This window comes from Protomyctophum bolini (assembly GCF_963924005.1).
Source record: "Protomyctophum bolini genome assembly, chromosome: 22".
In the NCBI taxonomy this organism is placed as follows: Eukaryota; Metazoa; Chordata; class Actinopteri; order Myctophiformes; family Myctophidae; genus Protomyctophum; species Protomyctophum bolini.
In genome coordinates, this window is record NC_137883.1 from 12452553 (window position 1) to 12472462 (window position 19910).

General features: G+C 42.7%; 1 protein-coding gene across 6 annotated transcripts in view; it reads left to right on the forward strand.

The window, feature by feature from the left end:
* sema4d (sema domain, immunoglobulin domain (Ig), transmembrane domain (TM) and short cytoplasmic domain, (semaphorin) 4D) overlaps window positions 1–19910 on the forward strand; it is a 55130-nt gene that overhangs the window by 17293 nt on the left and 17927 nt on the right. The window contains exon 3 of one of the 6 annotated variants that reach the window (XM_080756215.1): window positions 7957–8016. The exons of the other annotated variants lie outside the window; for them this stretch is intronic. The gene's annotated coding sequence lies outside the window, so the exon portion shown is untranslated. The remainder of the gene's footprint in view (window positions 1–7956; window positions 8017–19910) is intronic. 6 annotated transcript variants of the gene reach the window in all.

Consider the following 19910-nt stretch of genomic DNA (forward strand, 5'->3'; position numbering starts at 1 on the left):
ACAGATGTTTGCTTTTGATCCTATGATCTATTTCTATGTATTTGATGTATTACCATGTGTTGTTCTTGCTTAATATAAATCACTCTGGATTAAGAGCATCTGCTAAATGCCTAAATTGTTTCTCAAACCTTCTGGGCGACAGATCCCCAGCAAAAATATAGCATCAAAATCGGTTTAACCACTTCAACTTTTTCTAAGAATCTTGATTTATTTATTTATTTTTAAAGAAATGTGGAATATGTTTGAAACATTTTAACAACGCAAACCTTTTATGAGGGTCCCTGGCACAACATCGTTTCAGATGGGAGTCCCCTCCGTGGCCAAATGCATATTAATTTGGGGTCCTTGGGGACATGACAAAGTTTGAGAAGCACCACTACTGTTCTACTCGCTCGGCCTCCATCGCTTTGTCAACCCCCACTCTCAAATATCCACCCCTCCTACCCCTGTCTCTTTCTCTCCTCATTCCCTGCCATTTCCCTCCCCTCCCCCGCTCTGGGTCCTGCATGCTGACAGACAGCCATGTCAAGAGAGTTGGGGTGCAAGCACGGTAAAGTAGCGTGACTGCGCCCATGGGTATGCTCTGTCTATGGATGGGGAGGAGGAGGGGTCTTTTTACTGGAAGATAGATGAGTGTAGCCTTCCTCATTCTGCGCCAGTGTGTATCTGTGACGGCCACAGGGTCCCGCGTGTGAGGCTCAATGTCAGTGTCGGGTGTGTGTGGGGATACACACACAGCCTCATATAGAAGCAGGCCAAGGCCTCTCAACCTTTCACCGAGCGAAAATGTCAACTGTCCCGACTTGCTGATTATCCCGAGGTCTGACTGAGCTGGACTCTGTGGCCCTGCCCACGACATCTCTCTCAGTTGGCCTTTTTAAGCTGCACCGCTGAGAGGAGAGGTTTGGCTCGATTAGGATTAAGCCTGCTACAGGTGTTATCTAAAATGTCTAGTTCAGTGATTCTCAACCTTTCACATTCCAAGGACCCCCAGTTTGATATGCATATTAGGCCACGGACCAGGTTTTAGTTTTTTATTCCTGATCTATTCCGAATATACTAAAAGTATAAAAGTATAAAAAGTGTAAATGTAACTTTCAGAGTTTACAGACCTGTATGGTTCCTAAATGTCAATCTGGGGACCCCCTCAAGACCCCTTGGTGGACAGCGGACCCCATGTTAAGAAACGGCCAGCTGAGGCTCCAGTGAGCTCAACCTATGTCTTGTCACTTGCCCTATCCTCGACGAGCTTGCAGGCTTATGCAAAAGTAAAAAATATGTCATTTAGATAGCATGTTATGTAGTCAGGTGCCAGGTCATTATTGACCTGGCTTTCTATAGTGTGTGTAGACTATTTCTAGACTAGACTATTAAGACTAGACTATTTCTATGCATTTGATGTATTCCCTTGTGTTGTCCTTGCTTATTGTAAATTTGCTCTGGATTAAGAGTGTCTTGCTAAATGCCTAAATTGTCACCCTTGTTTGGTCATATTAGGCTTGTCATTCTTAAGCAGAAAGTGTAAAGATGATTAACAGCAGCGTGTGTGCTAGCGAGTAGAGATGGGACATTTTCTTACTGCTTTTAGCCCTGCTTTATCAAATAGAGTAAATCAGGTGTCACGGTGAAGTGAGCTGTATAGCCCCTCCTGTCACTATGTTTACCATGTGCTGTGGTCCTGAAGTAGGGCCCGTTTGTTCCGGCTTGAAAAGACCCGGCTTGCATCGGCCGCTCCTTATTCAGGTTCACTTATCAATTAACGGAGCCCCCCGGCCCGGACCCCCCCCGTGACATTGCCACTTCCTCTCCGTTCCCCTCTCCTTCAGACCACGGTGTCACCGGAGGGCGTTGGCGCGGGGGGTTTCCACGGGGCTCCTGGTTTGGGCGACTCGACACCCACTCGAGGAGGACGTCCTGAATGGAATGGAGACATCTGAGGGTGTGCCCTGTCAGCCTGGGTTTTGTGGTGCACGTACTAGTATCGGCTGTCACAGGGTTTTTGTGGGAACGGAGGGACGCCTAGTCAAAATGCTTCCTTAAGATGTCAAGGGGGATGTGACCTGTAACCTGCGACTCATCCGTCTTGTGCTATTGTCACATGTCCCCGTGCTCAATTGATGCCGCATGGCGGAGGAAGACATGGGGAAGGGTCCAGCGATGTGTGTGTGTGTGTTGCTTCATCGTGCCTGTGATTTGTATGCATAATATGCATACAATATGCATGTGATGGAAAGTAACTATGTATATATATATATATATATACTTAAGTACTGTACTTGAGTACAATTCTAAGGTGTTTGTACTTTACTTGAGTATTTCCAATACATATAATCCTACTCCACTACATCTCTGATCCGGTACTTTTACCCCACTGCATTTATTTGAAATCTTTAGTTACTGGTTGCTTTGTAGATTTGGATTATTGTTACAAAGAGATGCAACGCATTGTGATCTTGTAGATCCTAGATAGTGATACATTGTGATCTTGTAGATCCTAGATGGTGATACATTGTGATCTTGTAGATCCTAGATGGTGATACATTGTGATCTTGTAGATCCTAGATAGTGATACATTGTGATCTTGTAGATCCTAGATAGTGATACATTGTGATCTTGTAGATCCTAGATGGTGATACATTGTGATCTTGTAGATCCTAGATGGTGATACATTGTGATCTTGTAGATCCTAGATAGTGATACATTGTGATCTTGTAGATCCTAGATGGTGATACATTGTGATCTTGTAGATCCTAGATGGTGATACATTGTGATCTTGTAGATCCTAGATAGTGATACATTGTGATCTTGTAGATCCTAGATAGTGATACATTGTGATCTTGTAGATCCTAGATAGTGATACATTGTGATCTTGTAGATCCTAGATAGTGATACATTGTGATCTTGTAGATCCTAGATAGTGATACATTGTGATCTTGTAGATCCTAGATGGTGATACATTGTGATCTTGTAGATCCTAGATGGTGATACATTGTGATCTTGTAGATCCTAGATGGTGATACATTGTGATCTTGTAGATCCTAGATGGTGATACATTGTGATCTTGTAGATCCTAGATAGTGATACATTGTGATCTTGTAGATCCTAGATGGTGATACATTGTGATCTTGTAGATCCTAGATAGTGATACATTGTGATCTTGTAGATCCTAGATAGTGATACATTGTGATCTTGTAGATCCTAGATAGTGATACATTGTGATCTTGTAGATCCTAGATGGTGATACATTGTGATCTTGTAGATCCTAGATGGTGATACATTGTGATCTTGTAGATCCTAGATAGTGATACATTGTGATCTTGTAGATCCTAGATAGTGATACATTGTGATCATGTAGATCCTAGATAGTGATACATTGTGATCTTGTAGATCCTAGATAGTGATACATTGTGATCTTGTAGATCCTAGATAGTGATACATTTACATTGTGATTTGGTAGATCCTAGATGGTGATACATTGTGATCTTGTAGAATAGATCCTAGATAGTGATACGTTTCAAAACTTGAAATGTGATTTCTGCACAATGAGGACTTTTACAGTACTTTTACTTTTAAGTACATTTTGATGCCAATACTTTTATTCTTTTATTCTCGAGTGCATTTTGAAATTCAAGACTTACTTCTATATTGCAGGGTTTTATTGATACTTTTACTTAAGTAAAACAATAGAGTACCTTTTCCATCCCTGCTGAAGGGGTGTCAGGGATTAGTCAGAGAGAACAGAGAAGCATCCATCCGTCTCTGTTGAGGCTTTGTTTTGACTGTCTGGAAGTGTCTACAGACGGCCACATGCCTCTTGACCTTGATGCTAGCAGACGGCAGCATCATTGGCAATGGATGACCTGAAAACCGACACTAATCCCTTCTTACCGTAAATTTGAATCTATGCACTCGACAGAAATGCAATATGTTTTTAAGATATTAATAATTGCTCCCCGAGGCCTTTCGGCCCAAGCGTTTCCAGTTTCATTGTCATACTTCTGTCACACTATCACACATTTGAAACTTGGAGCAATAGATCTTCCACATTCATGTATACACAAATTGTGGCTTTAATTTGAATCTTATTGCATTTCAATTGGTTATTCATTCCCTTGGTCTGTAGAATCCTCTCTGCATAACTTACTGATTTGTTGATTGTTCTTTGTTAACAGTGTGTTGCATTACCAAGCAGACGCCAGGGAATTCGGTTGATTCCGCATTCGGGATAATGATCTCTGTTGCATACTTAGCCAGGAGCATCTTTGTTGCATAGCCTCGGGTGTCCACAAAATGAATACCCTTTTACACAGCCAGTTCAAAGTGGGAATGTGGCGCTGCTATTCCGCCCTGCTGATCTGTATAAAAGTCATGGGCACAGATTGTGGGGAGAAGGGGGAGGGGGCATTGTTGTTGAGCCTGCAGCTAAAGGTAGTCACAGAGCCAAATCAACGTCTGCGTACACGGGACAGCCGACAGAGAGAGAGAGACGGCGTGACGTCTAAGGTTTCTACCTTGAACCGCTCCCTGCTTCTCTTCTATTTCTCCTCCAATGCATTTCTGATCACCAAAACACTTGCTCGCACGGATTCACTATTGTAACATTACACATCAACATGTTGTTGTCTCTCTTGCACTTTCTCGCTTTCTCACGCACAAGAGTGATGTGTGTTTGGGTCTGTCTTTTAAAAGAAATAAAAAATGGTGAGAAAATGGGCGACAAGTTAATCCTCACTTTACAGAGGCAAGTGATTTGAATTGGTTACCCTAAATTAATAGCCCTAGTCTAACAATCCGAATCCATACATAAATCCTTTGTCTGTATTTCGTGAAATAAATGCATAGGCTATTGTTGCTGTAAATGCATTGCATTTGAAGTTGTATGTGCGCATGAGATAGTGCGAGAGAATGTGATTAAACAAGAGAACGGGAGAGAGGAACTGAAATTATATTCCGTTATAATGTGAGTCTTGGATATTTGTTTAAAAAAAAATATCTGACAAGGTCCGCCAGGGTTTCACACTATAGTCTATACCAAACATCTTTGCCAAAAAATAGCTTGCTTGTAGATCGTCTATTTTTGTGGAATGTTCTCCCCCAGAATAGAGGCGCTGGGGTTGTGGTGGTTAAAAAAGCATTGCTGATGTTAATGACAGATCTTCTTTACGCCACTATTGCTGGATCTGCTGTATGAATGTAGCTAAAGAAAAACTCCTTATCTCTATAACAATCTTGCATAGCGAGAGACACAAGGACAACAACCTTGTTGGCATTTATTTTTTAATCACTGTAGTCTAAACGTTCATGGTTTCTCTGTATTGACTTAAAATGGATTGAATGGATGGATGTCGTTTGCGATGGTTGAAACTTAGTTGCCAATGGTTCGGTCTGTGTTCCTCCGGGTTAATTTGTAAACCATTTTGCAGCAGTTAATTTGAATGCACAGCAAAGCCCTTTTCAAAGGAAGGTGAAGTGAGCACTCTTCTGACGGGGCTATTTGGATTAAGGGGCAGTGTTTGAATACAGCCTGTTGTGTTGTGTTGGCTGAATGTATTCAGCTTTTGCAAGTGTTTTCATTTTGCTCAGCCAGGGAAGCAAGTTGCTGTGCATAGTGAAGCAGCCATCTGTCTCGACTCTCGATAGCGGTTCCTTTATTTTCCTGCCCTTTCTTTCCTGTATGATTTGTTTATCTGCAATTGAAATTCTTAAAAAGAAAGTCGATCTTTTAGAAAAAAATCACACCCGTGTGAACTGAGTGGTGCAACTCCCCTCTCTCTCCCTCTCCCTCTCTCTCTCTCATTAGCAGGCAACAGTGCAGCACTGTCTCTCTCTCTCTCTCTGTTTCTGGCACAACAGCGCCCCTACTGGTACTCAGTCATACTGGTGCTCATTAACGTCACATAGGTGAACAAACTGAACATGGACATTGCTGTTCCTTGGAGTGGTTGAACCATTCAAAAAAATTAACTTTTTTTTCTACGTATGCAAGAAAGTGGGTAGATGATGCAAAACTACAGACCCATCTTAGCAGAGGTCTCGGATGTAATGGAACCAAGTGAGAATGGGCAGTGCTTTACAATAACTACAGGTGGTGGTCACACTCAGACCTGTTTATTCTTTCACCTGAGACTTGCTTGTAAAACACTATTAGACCGTGGTAGAGCATACAATCCATGATTCATGATCCTTTGACAACTTTCTTTGACGGGGGATGTGGTGGGGCGCGGGAGGAGTGGTGTGTTTGCAGTACAAGCTATACTATGGACAGCGGTGCACACAAGCGGTGCGCCAGTGCGCATGCGTCGTCAAATAGTTTGCTGCGCGGTACATCAAAGGCATGCGAGGCACATTTGCGCACCAACAGCTGAGAGACAAGAATTTAGAGAATGCCTGACAGGCACTTAAAAGGCACTCAAATGAGATGTTGACGTCGTAGCTAGTGTAGACTAGCACTTTGCCGGCCTTGAATTGTTTAATCCAACGATCAGCTCTGCTTAATACGCTAAACCCGCTATTTGTTTAATGCGTTTAATTCGCTGTTTTAAAATAATTAAAAAGAAATAGCGGATTTTTTTCACGGACCTGGTGACGAGGCCGTCGTGCTATGATGACGAAACCGGAAATCAAACTTCCGGGGCCAGCGGTGGTATAGGGCCAAGGAAATAAGATCAATGCAAGTGAACGGGGGGCTTGTTTGGACTACAACACGCTGTGGAGGCTGTTCTCGTATCGTTATAATAAATAAAAAATAAAGTAAAAAAAAAAAACGGAATTTCCGATTTTCGTGGTTGAAAGCTGCAAATACTTCGGCGTATACTCCAAAGGTAATAAAACAATCTAGGCAAGTAGGCAGCGTAGAATATTGGATTAAATAGCGGGGTTATGCAGTAGACCTGCTTGTGTTGACTAATCATTACAAGTAGCTCTTATTTTGATGAGGAATTCAAAGGACAGGAAGTCTACAAGCTACGATGACAGTTTTTTAAACGGAAAGGGAAAGTTATGGTGAGCTCAGCTGTAAACCACGTTAGCGACCATAATATGAAAACTATCTGTCACTTAAACAATGTAGGTTACACACGCTAGAATGGAAACTTCATTGCGCTGTGCGCACCAAACTACATGGCCAGGTGCGCCTTTGAGTACTAGCCCAAAATAATAATGTGCACCCCTGGCTATGGAGCACTGTTTCCCAAACACTGGGTAGGAACTGTGTCGTGGACACATTTTTATGGGTTCCTTTTTATTTTGTTTCCTACATTTTGTTTTTAATATTTATTTCACAACACTTTAAAAAAACATTCACAAAAAAGCAAACTCACTTCATCATATGCTCATTCTAAGATGGCACCATTTCAGTCTACTCGCTCTGCGTCTCAGAGGAGGACTGCGGACAGTTCAGAAACCTGCCAACCAATGACCTCATTGGTGGGGATTTCCATGTTAATGGAAACTACAGAATTTCTCTTACTGGAAACTAAATAACTTGGCATGCTGTGGAAGGCATATCAATAATGATTTAAAAAAAAAAAACATTATAAAGGTCGTTTGAAACTATCACATTTCTGAACCGTCCACAGTCCACCTCTGAGACAGTAGAGTCTAGAGATCTAGATAGAAATGACTCTTTTCTTTCCCATAGTGAGGACAAAAGTATGATTTATGAAAAGGCTCCTCAGTGATGAGTAATAATACATCCTTATTCAGAGAGCAAGATGGAGATGATTTTGCAAGTCTGTTTTGAAGTTTCATTATGCTGCATTGAAGTTTCATTATGCTGCGTTGAAGTTTCATTATGCTGCGTTGAAGTTTCATTATGCTGCGTGTGCTGATATTATGTTGATAATCCTGGATGACTTCATTATACAGGCAATGCCTATTGCCACACACACACACACACACACACACACAACTACGGTGTCTCTGACCTGTCTTGTCTTTCTCACCCCTCTGCCCCAGCTTGAGGATTTTATAATTCTGTCCAGAGGGAGAACGTCGCAGCTCGTTGACGAGCCACAGGTCAGATAACTACCACCCCTCCACCCTGCTCCTCCCCCCCCCTCCCCCTATCGCTACAAACGCCTGGCGTACTGCGCTGCCCGCGGCCTTGCATGCTGCCTGGCCCGCATGCTTTTTACCCCCAACCCCCCCTCCTCCTGTAATCACCTCTCTTCAGGCATTGGTTGGTCAACGCTGGGTCTGGGGACCACAAAGGGGGTCCGAAATTGGATCCTTACAGGTCTGTAACTCAAGAGTGTACAAATGGAACCGGCAGTCCTTTTCGTTCGGTTCCATTTGTGCGCTCAGAATTAAATGAACGCAGAGGATTTTTAACCGTGTAGATTGGTGGGTCCATGTTGGGATAATGGATATATGGGGGGGGGGGGGGGGGGGGATAAGAAATGGTCGTCATTCAAGTAACTAAACTATTCTGGAACCCCAATCTCCACTGTCAAATTCTCTGTGCTTTATTTAACTTAGTGTTGGACCCAAATGGACCTTTAACAGTCAATTTGGACCCCAGGTGCTCCAGGCCCCGAACGTTAAGAACTAGTGCTCTAAAAAAATTAAAAAAAGTCCCACCACCAATGCGTGCATGACCGTCACCTGGGTGAAGTTGCAGTGATCTCCTCTGGCTTTGCTTCTCCAAAAATAACTAACTATAACTATTTTTCTCCGTTGATTGAAAAAAAAGACAAATCTGAGATGTTTTTACTTTTCTTTCTTTGAGTTGTGGTCTCTTTAACACCTTTCTCCACTTTCAGTGTGACATGTTGTGAGTCACTGGGTGTCCAGTGGCCTTGTGGTTCACCTGCTTCCGCTGTGACCTTGCTTTGTGTTTGAAACCAACACCCCAATCATAACGGCATTTATTGTTTTTGATAACTGTATGATATCATAAATGTAACTACTTTAACGTCAGTGTCCCTATTGCGGGGCATATTTGGGGAAAATTGCAAATGTTTTTTTTTTTGTCAAAAATGTTCTTTAACAATACAATAATTTGTATTGTTGACGCACTACTTCATATTTACACCTTGAACTCTTAACGCTGGTTACCATAGGGGGCGATAGGTGACCAGGGCCAGTGAAATGTGCGACGTGGGCAGATCTCGTGAGCTCTTGTCTTTCGTTTAAACCGGAAGTAAAGGTCGGCCATTCCGTCCCATGATCACAAAAAGAGGGAAAAAGAGGTGCTCAACGGAGATATAAAAAGGTGACGCCAGTAAAGAGGTACTCACACGGATGAAACAGGATCAAGGCGTAGAAAAAAGAGAGACGATCCGGGCGCTCAAAGTTAAAAAGAGGAGGAAAGCCTTTATTAAATTAAAAAGGCATTTCCTGAAATGTGACTGCTACATACAGTAGGCCTACATCACTGATTCCCACTGGTTCAGGGATCCATTTTTGTAGGTCGCGGGTGAATATCCCTTTACTTTACAACGTGTCGCATCGCAAGTTCGCAACGCGTTGTGAGCTTGTAGATTTGCTTTTTTTGGGGTCCAAATGTCTCTTTTTGGTCAGTTTGGTAACCACTGCCATACATGGTTTCTGCCCAACGGCGACCTATTGTTACCATAGAGCAGTGTTCATTTTCAATTTGATTTAGTTTATTCTTTTGAATGAAATGTCATCTGAGAAGTTTTAGGTTTAGTTCTAGTCGACTAAATAATATGGTAAGATATTTTGGCGGGCCTTGATAGCGTCATCAATTAATGTCCGATTTTACACTTTGTCGCATGCTGAAAATGGCACACGCAGTGAGCTTTTAGATCTGCTATTTTCAACACCCAAGCACAACCACACTTTTAGTTGTTGTTGGTGTGTGTGTGTGTGTGTGTGTGTGTGTGTGTGTGTGTGTGTGTGTGTGTGTGTGTGTGCGTCCCTTCAGGAGCACACACTAAAAATTGTTGTGGCAGCCAGTGTGGGTGAGGAGGGGATGGGTCTTTTTTTCACACGGACAGCCAGCCAGGATTTGTCTTCTCCGGGCCAAGATCACCACCGTGGCGTGAAATCGATAGGCTGCTAAAAACAGCCACGAGACAATGCAGGAGAGAGAAGTGTTTTATTTTTTTGAAAGGGCCCTGTCAAATGCATAGAACTTGGGATGGGCATCGCGACACAAAAATCTTACATTGGTCGTGTGAGTGTGTGAGTGTGAAAAACCCTCTTCATTCCATTATTCCACCCAGGGAAATGTCTAATGGTGTAAGAGACACCTGCTGTAGGCTGTCACTGCACGGTGCAGAGAAGCAGCACCGCTATGATTTCTCATTCACCAGCAGCACATCACACCAGGCCTTCGGTAGGGTAGGGTAGGGTAGGGTAGGGTATAGGGTAGGGTAGGGTATAGGGTAGGGTAGGGTAGGGTAGGTGCCCCTGAGCTTTCACAGTTTCCAAAAATACTTCCATGGTACATTATCTACAGAGGCTTGGCTGGCCTTAACTACTTGAGCCCTAGTGTCCCTATTCTGGGGTACATGACGGAAATAGTGGCACCCTTGTCAACTAAGTAGAATAAGTTTTAAGTGTTTTATTTATTCATTATTATAAAAAAGAATTAAACCACTTTCAATTGCAACGCGTTGTGAGCTTGTAAGTGTAGACGCTGGCGTACAACAATTCAACAAAGTATAAAGGGTTGGTTGGTTAAAGCAATTTGCCCCAAGGAATCCACATGAAAGTGAAAGGATTGTGGCTTTTTGTTATGAATGTAAACCACTTTATTTTATAATGTCGAAGGACTCTCTTTCAAATGCTTGTCATGCCTGATGATTGTGCACAATGAACGTGCACCACTCACACTGATCAGCGATTTCACAAGAGGTTCAATGTCATTCAAGAAATATCAAGGTTTTATTAATGGCGCCGATAGTTGATAATCTTCTAAACCTTTGTACTTAGATAATTCTTGCACTATAACCACCAAGAAACTTTTACTGTATTATAATGTTGACATGAATATTAATGACCGTGTAGGATTTCTACTTTCAGAATATACTTTCTACTTTTCTTTAGAATCTATGTATGCAAGAAGAGCTTATCCACTGATGTGTCAAAAGCAAATATAGGGTTGCTGTGTGTATCCCAGTCAAACCAAGATTGAATCCACCTGTTACGTTTGAAAGCCAGGCCCAACCATCTCATTAAAACAGCTGTAATATTACTGAAACGCAAGACATGGCCAACGTCCAATAGGTCCAAGCCCAAAAGGTTAAGAACCCCTGGTCTAGTTGACCAGCAAGCCAGACCAGCTTACCTCATTCTAGTTCAAGTTCACAGATGTCAATAGCAAAACTCCACCCCCCCCCCCCCCCCTCCCTTCCCCTGCCGCCGTTTGTAATTAAAAGAAAGAGCACATGGTGATTATGTTTTAATGTTGGGCTACAGAAACATGTTCGGCACTTGAAAAAGGGGAACGCCATACATACATCAATGCCATCCCTTTTTGCTAGCTTACTTCACTCGGCTGAGTGTTTATAGGTCCCCTTTTTTTCAAATCCATCAGGGCCATGTGACCCAGGAGAAGGGCGTGTTGTTTTGAAAAACCTCTCCATCACGGACTAAATATACCCTTTACTAGAACTGACCCCTCATTTGCCTTTGCTGTGGTCACTTTAGGTCGACTTGCTAGCTCAGCAGGGGCTCCGCAACTGGTAATTACATAGGAGAGCTCCCATTCGACATCCTCTGTATAGTGTTTCCTTCACACAAGCTCTCCGCTCTCCTCCTCAAATTTAGACATTTGGTTGTCGTTTATGGTTTACCTACTTTAGACGTCTTCTACCTACTTTTTTCTTAATATAACTAAACACACAGTAAAAAAGAAAAACCCATCGGTGTTAATTTAGCTCCTGAGAGTTTGCAATACATTACAAACGTAACCAAACCGACCAGATTCGTATGGTCTCAGAGTTGGCAAATGGACGGATTTCTTAAAATTTAATCCGATTTTGCAGCCAGGTATTTGCACATGATGTAGACATTTGTGTTTGAATTTAAACAGATGAGTTTGAATGGAGCTTAAATATTAAACACTCCTGCCATCTGTCATTCAGTGTTCAAGGGCATCATATAAAGGCTACAAGCTTCATGACTGATGTCCTTTTTGTGCATCATCATTATGATCATTATGGTCAAAAACATTATACAATTTGTTGTTCGTCACGCAATGAACTATGCAACTTAAAAGACTTTTGGTTAAAAGGTTAAAGGACTATATTCTGATGGTAATCATTGCTAGTGTTTTCTTCAGTAACAGGGGTCTCTAAACGGAAAATATATATTTTTCAGGTGGGGATGCCAGGAGAGAGAACCCATTTATCAGTTTCAGGTTCCAATGTGTTCCAATTAAAAAATGGCGAGCTAATTTCTTTTTTTAATTACTTCCAAATGAACTTGTTCATCCTGTATGAGTTCTCTCTCCTGATTGGATATCCTGACCGGTCAATGTATTTTTGGATTTCTAAAGAGCTCAATAGACAGGGATACCCCTGTCCCTGAACAAACACACTTAGCAATGATTACAATCAGAATATAGAGCTATTCAACACTTGACATATCAGACCATATAACCTTCCATTTCATAGCTTCACTCCGGGCCGTGATCTGCCGGTGTAAAGCGTAGTTTATTAGAGGTTAGATTAAAGTTTTATTAAGTAGGTAACTTTCGGTCAACTACTGTTGTCACTGGTCAACAGTGACCGAAACGTTACCTACTTAATCTGCAAGACCGGCTTATAAGTAACAGTGTTTAGATGATTTCATCCACGTGGCTGACAGTAAGCTAGGCTAAATGTTGGACGTTGTGTAGTGCATGTTCACCAGAAGATGCAACGTGGTGTGGCTTTGACACCGTGGCTTCACACACTGACAAGTGAAGAGTGATGTTTATCGTCCATCACCCCAGGTGGTTTGGACGGGAGCCCTGCTCTGTCACTTTATTCCAATGTCGTTGGTGTTTCTTTTTGGTTTTTTTAATGATTCATCTACACACAGACACTTGTAGTAAATGACAGTACTTGTGACTTACAATTGGTCTGGTTCTTATTTTTGTCTGGACATTCGACATAAAATTTTAAATTCATAGCGGTTGTTGGCGATGCCACATGTGACTCATTGTGAGCTTGTAGATCTGTTATTTTTACAAAATATGTTTATATACATTTGAAAACCTGAAATGGGATATTCTGCATGAGTACTTTAAGTACATTTTCATGACAATACTTTTATAATTTTACTCGAGTACATTTAGAATTTTACACCTTTACTTGTAACGGAGTATTTCTACATTGCAGTATTGATGCTTTAGTAAAAGAATTGTTATTTTTCCACCACTGAATATTTTAAGATGAGCTGTCTGGTCCCAGAAGTGGAATTCCATGCACACAGTGGGCAATACTATGAAGTCATGACAGGAGTGCGTGCGTGTGTGTGCACGCGTGGCCTTGTGCGTGTGTGTGTGTGTGTGTGTGTGTGTGTGTGTGTGTGTCTCACATCTGTAGCCAAACCCCATTGGTCTGTTACTTGCATTGGAGTAGACATGTGCCCCGGCCCCTTCATAGAAATCCGTCTTCTGTGATCTCCGTATTGTGTTTCACATGAGGGTCCTCTCTTTCTCTCTCTCTCTCGCTCACTCTCTGAGACACACACACACACACACACACACACACACACACACACACACACACACACACAGCCTGCCAGAGAGAGAGTGGCCTGTCCACACTCTGATACATGTGCAGTATGTTGATGTTTTGGAAGCATCAGGTCTGTCAGCGTCACCCCAGCTGCACACAACCTCTTGGGCCAACCTGCCGCACCCGTTTTGGGCATGTCATATCGGAAAAAAAACCCAGACCTAGAAGCTTGTAGTTCGCTCTATTTCTGCAGCACGACACAAAACGTATGATAATGTATGAAATAGTACTAGTAATAGGTGGTCCATAAATCTTATAGTCTCGGATATTTCATAAAAGAAAAGGTTAAAGCCTCAATCTGTGATGTCTTGGTTGGCTGTCCTGGTTGGCTGTATGTAGAACATCAGGAGCAAATATTACTAAAACGTCATTTTACATTTTGTTAATTGTTTATGAGACAGCGCTAGTGTGTGGGTCTCCTTTCACACTGTTTCACAAATCGCACGTTAGGACTTGACCTAATACAAAAAAATATCACTTGTGAGTGCTTTAATACATGAATATTGTTAATGATGAACGACTCCACAAATCACTTCCCATCCGTCCTGTTGGCTGTCCTGAACATTGGACTTTAACATCCTTTCTGTAATTCTGAAAATGCAGCAACTACATTTTTGGAGACATTGATTTGGCACCATGGGGAACATTATTTAATGGGATATGCCCACTTGTGTCTCGCCAATAATATCGTTGGCAAGGATGTCGTCCAGACGTCCACAAATAACTTCACCATCCTTCCTGCGTAGGCTGACCTGAACATTTACCATCCTTCCTTTACTGAAAGTGCAGTAACTACGTTTTTGGAGACGTTGACTTGTTTATTCGTCTCAAAGTTGAGACACTTAATAGTCTTTTCCCCCATTTAATTTTCTTTGCATAGTTACTGGAACTTTGGCTTCGTAGGTGGAACTCCCTTTTGCTCTGGTTGGTTTGGTTCTATTTGTACCCTCTCAGAGTTACAGAGCAGTAAGGGTCCACGACACATGGACCCCTGGTGTTCCCCGAACCCAACGTTGAGAAACGGCGCTGTAGGCAGAACTGAACAGTACAGTACATTACCATAATGTGCTGACAGAGGTTCGTCTCAGCCAGGAGTACAGATGGTTTCCTATTGATTGAATGTTTTGACAGACCACAGAGGAAATTGACTAACGTCCCAACCAGACTCCTTCCCTGGACCGCAGCGGACATTCACAGATGGTAGATCAGTGATTCTCAACCTCAACCCGTGACATGATGTTTTGACATGACTTTTTTATCTTTTATTTTATCTGGGACCAATTTCCAACGCAGGATCAATATCCTTTTGCTTCCCAACAATCAATAATTTAGCCCTGGAATCCCCTCAAAGACCCCTGGTGGATCCCGGACCCCACCTTGAGAACAGTGCTATACCGTAGCGTAGCTATTAGCTAACTGAGTTATCGTCATCAAGTAGAAACATTCACTTCTGCTGCTCTGTAGCTAATCAGTCATCACAAATGAACGTGACAAAATTCATCCATTCAAAACATGGTCTATTCTTGTGTCACTATTTACAAGTCAGACTACTTTCACGAATAAGAAGTACTCATCTGTGGCCAAATACAAATTAATTTGGGTGTCCTTGACGTGAAAAGGTTCAAGAACCACTGCTCTTTCCATTTCTACAGTTCATCTCTCTCAATCTCGATCCCTTTCTCTTTTGCTCTTTCTCACACGTCTCTCTCTCTCTCACACACACACACGGCTTCCATACAGTTCCCGTTTCCTCCTCCCCCATCACCACCACCACCATCCCTTGTGGTTGTGTGGGCAGTCTGCCAACCTCTGTACTGGGCCCGGTTAGCAAGCAGTAGAGAGCGCTGGGAGCCCCAATGCCCCGAGCAGGTGTCAACCTCCCTGTGCAACCAAAGGAGCTGAGAGTGGAACACAAAGCGCTCAGAGAGACATGCCAGCATGGTTACCGTCTTAAATATCCCAGGGCCAGTGTGGTCGCTCCTAAATCTCTAAGCACCATCGGCTGGCTGCCAGCACGCTCTTTTTATGTTACTGTAAACAGTGCCTCTCCATGGACTTTGACACTTTTTAAAGCTTTTCTCTAAAGAGAAGTCTCGGCGGTGTATGCCATGGGTAGATTGATGGGGGGACATTAGGAGCACGCAGACAGTGGGCGCAATGAGCAATCTAGTTTGAAGCTTTGATTTGTGTCCTCTTTTGGGGAAAGGATTTTTTGCAAGGTCAAAACAAGAAAATTTGTAAATGGTTGTAAATGTGCTATTTTCACACAATTTCACTATAAGGACACGCCCAAATAATCACCACGTTGAAAGTGGTTAATAGCGTTGAGCACACCATCAGTGTGAAATATTCCTGTATAATCTCATCCATTGTTTTCCCCCCTGAACAGACATGGTTCTGACACAGTCTCTCTGTGGATCCGCTCTTTAGACCGGAGGCTCCAGGTCTCATGAGCCCATGTGATCTTTGAAACGCTGGGTTTGGCTCCCACAGCTAAAGCTGGCCTGGCATTTAGATTGGCAACATTGGAGAACAGAACTGGGTGAGAGGGAAGAAGTGATGTCTTTCTCTTTATTTAACCCCCACCCCTCTCTCTCTCTCTCTCTCTCTCTCTCAATCCCTCTCTCTCCTCTGTCTCTGTGCATTGTTCGTGACGGTGCAGAGATGATGTCGATAGGATGAAGAGGGGAGGGGAGCTTGTCCTCATCCACAGTAAACAATGGCTCTTTGTGTACTTGACCCCCTTTAGAAGTAGAGTAGAGTCCTTGGCTACAGTTGATACTAGGGTAGAATTCCATTAGCGGTGGATTTGTTTAGTGGAAACCCTAAGAATATCCCTGCTTGACTGCTATTCCAGTACCGGAGATGTTCCTCAAACGCATAGCATGGGAGGGGTTGTGTTGGGGACTGAAATTAATTTGTTCTCATTCTCCAGACCGATCGATAATCAATTATACTTTTCGAGCTAGTTGTCCTCCTGTATCGATTGTCTGAACTTGTCTCACTGGGTGATTTATCCCCCATGGACTAACTAATTACTAACCTATTTCTAACCTATTTAGTGATGGAATTGTCCAGATCTGTGCCACTAGGTCATTAATCAGTATTTGAGGATGGTGTACGTTGTCTGACTTTATAAAATGGTGGTGTTCTTTCTTTCTCTGCTGGACATTAATGGCAAATTTAGAAAAAATAAGAAGACTAGGCTTGTGTGTGTGTGTGTGTGTGTGTGTGTGTGTGTGTGTGTGTGTGTGTGTGTGTGTGTGTGTGTGTGTGTGTGTGTGTGTGTGTGTGTGTGTGAGAAACCAAATGTACCCGTTAAATGGGTCCATTTGTGCACTCTTGAGTTAAGTACTGTAAACACTGACTATTTTACCGTGATGTTTGGCATCCCAAATGGGGGTCCATGGCCTAATGCGTATCAAACTGGGAATCCTTGAAATGAAAAAAAGGTTCAGAGTCCCGGTTGTAATGGATTTACATGAAGCTGACAGCCATTTTGTTCCGGCATTTTGACTGTGACTGTCATGATTTCAGTAGCTTGGCTGTCCAGACTAGTCATATCTTCAGGTGTCTGGTTTCATGCTCTGAGGCAAACTCTCAGTCACCTCAGTTCAACGGGCTACAAGGCAGCTGGCTCTCAACCTGTGGGCCGGGGACCACTGGTGGGCCGTGAGGAAGTGTGCAAGTGGGCCCCCAAATAGTTACCAAAACACTTTTTGATGATAATATAACATCATGAAAGCATGAAAATATACATTTTCTTCTACAGAACCTGTGGCTCTCTCTCTCTCTCACACACACACACACACACACACACACACACACACACACACACACACACACACACACACACACACACACACACACACACACACACACACACACACACACACACACAGCCTGCCAGAGAGAGAGAGAGAGTGTCCTGTCCACACTCTGATACATGTGCAGTATGTTGATGTTTTCAGGTCTGTCAGCGTCACCCCAGCTGCACACAACCTCAGTACCCAGTTACAATATGATTATTTTGGGGGGTTGCAGCATAAAAAGTTTGAGCACCACTGTGGTAGAAGACACCCGATAACCCTTCATCTCCTGCACACTCACCCAGGAGGACACAGGTGTGCCCCTCCTGTTCTGGCGAGGTGTATGTGCTGCTGGTACCTTATCCTCTCCTGGAAAACCAGAAGAACCTGCTTTTGGTGCTGGATCACTTTCTGTTCCTCAGAGAGGAGAAGAAAGCACAACAGCAAGCCGACTGGCCCCCATGTGCCTTGGTGCTTACTACTCTTAACTACTACACCATTATTATAGCATTATATGTCCTGGCTGCAGGCAGTGTTGATTTTGAAAGCACATTTGGTTTTAGTCATAGTCTTTTGAATAAAACTTAATTTAGTTTTGTCATATTTCAGTCATCTGAATTTTTTGGCATGAGGTGGCAATCGATAGGAAAAAATACATTTTGAGGGAAAAAAAGTCATTTTGAGAGCTATTGTGAACGACTCCTTTAATGACAGACACAGACAGCATTGTATAGCATTGTATAGGACACTTCTTTATTCATAAATCCCCCTCCTTCCAATCAATTGAAAGGAAGAACGTGAGCCATGCTCTTGAATTATGGCAGTTAATGGCTTTCCAACATAAAACTCTTACATTGTTAATACCATGCACAGAGCAGAAATGAAGCAATCTGCCTTCTGTCCGTGTGGGAAATGGGCTAATCTGCTCATGATAACATGACATTTTGCTGTTGAGATTATTTTTGGTTATTTGACGGAAATAGAAATGTATTACGGTACATTCAGGACTGAGGAGTGGGCAGATTTAGATATTTATTTTAATATTCTACTCGAGCTTAAAAGGCCTGTTGCATTTTTGTCCAAACATATTTTTACATTATGCTTTTTTATGTAACCTATTTGCACACGACAGGTCAATGTGCAACATAATCATGCAGATTAATACTCAATCTTGGCATTCCATTAAGTTACACAGTAAAAAACCAAATCCCCCTGTGTTAATGTATACAAATGTAACCAAATGGACCTGTAAGGTCAAGGGGGCAAAAAATGACGAATCAACAAAAGTCTGCATATACGATACAGTACACATATGATTAGACAACACATCAGCAAGTACTGTATATACTCATTATACTGTATATCAGTGGTTCCTAAACCTTTTAGCCTGTGACCCAAAAGAGAAATCACATTTTTGCACGAAAATAGCAGATCTACAAGCTTGCATTGTCGGGTTCAAACTACGTAGTCCACTGGAACAATCCAAATGGTAGACAAAAACGCATAAATAAAACAGGTTCGGTTTGAGAACCACTGCCATAAGGGTCTATTTGGACCCCTTGGTGGTCCCCGAACCCGACATTGAGAAACAGTGTGATAATAAGCTGACAGAGATGACACAGAACCTTGCTAATGGCTTCCTTATCTTGGCCATCCGGCAGTGACTGCGTCAGGAGAGGCCTGTGGGAAGGGGCGGGGGGAGCACAATGCCCCGCAAATTGGCAAACGGAGAACAACAACCAGATCAGGACAGGCCTGATAGCTACCAGGAATGATAGCAAACCAGGAATGCTGGCGTCATCCACATCACCCGAGACCCATGGAGCCCGCCTCTTTTTTTTGCTCCAACAAAACATGACAATAGAATCAATTTTCCTCTCTTAATGCCTGAGGTGCTGTCATTGCATAACACACCAAATATGACGATAAGTATATTTTCACACTTAATCTCATTCAAACTGAAGTGTGTGTGTGTGTGTGTGTCTGTGTGTGGTCTGACTAAATTGAACCAGAGCAGCATAATGGATGTGCTCTGGTTTCTGTTCAGAGCCTTGATGACACGTCACGTAATCATGCCTTTCTCTGATCCTGGCTGTTACTCATCTCTGAGCCCGTGGCCCAACTTCATGCCCATCTGTTTTTCGGACTCACACACACTCGCGCTCACGTTTGCAAACTGTGACCATCAAAAGCCTCATTGACATCATAACTGTACACCGGGATTTTCTCAAAGTGGGTGCCTTGACGGTTGACGCGAGTCCAGGGGTGCCTCAGAATACTTTGTTAATATTTAGAATTCATCACTTCAGTTGAATCACTTGGACGCTCTATACGTTTTCAGCCTACAATACACCATGTCTACCAGAAATAGCGGATCTACAATTAACATAAGACCAACATTTAA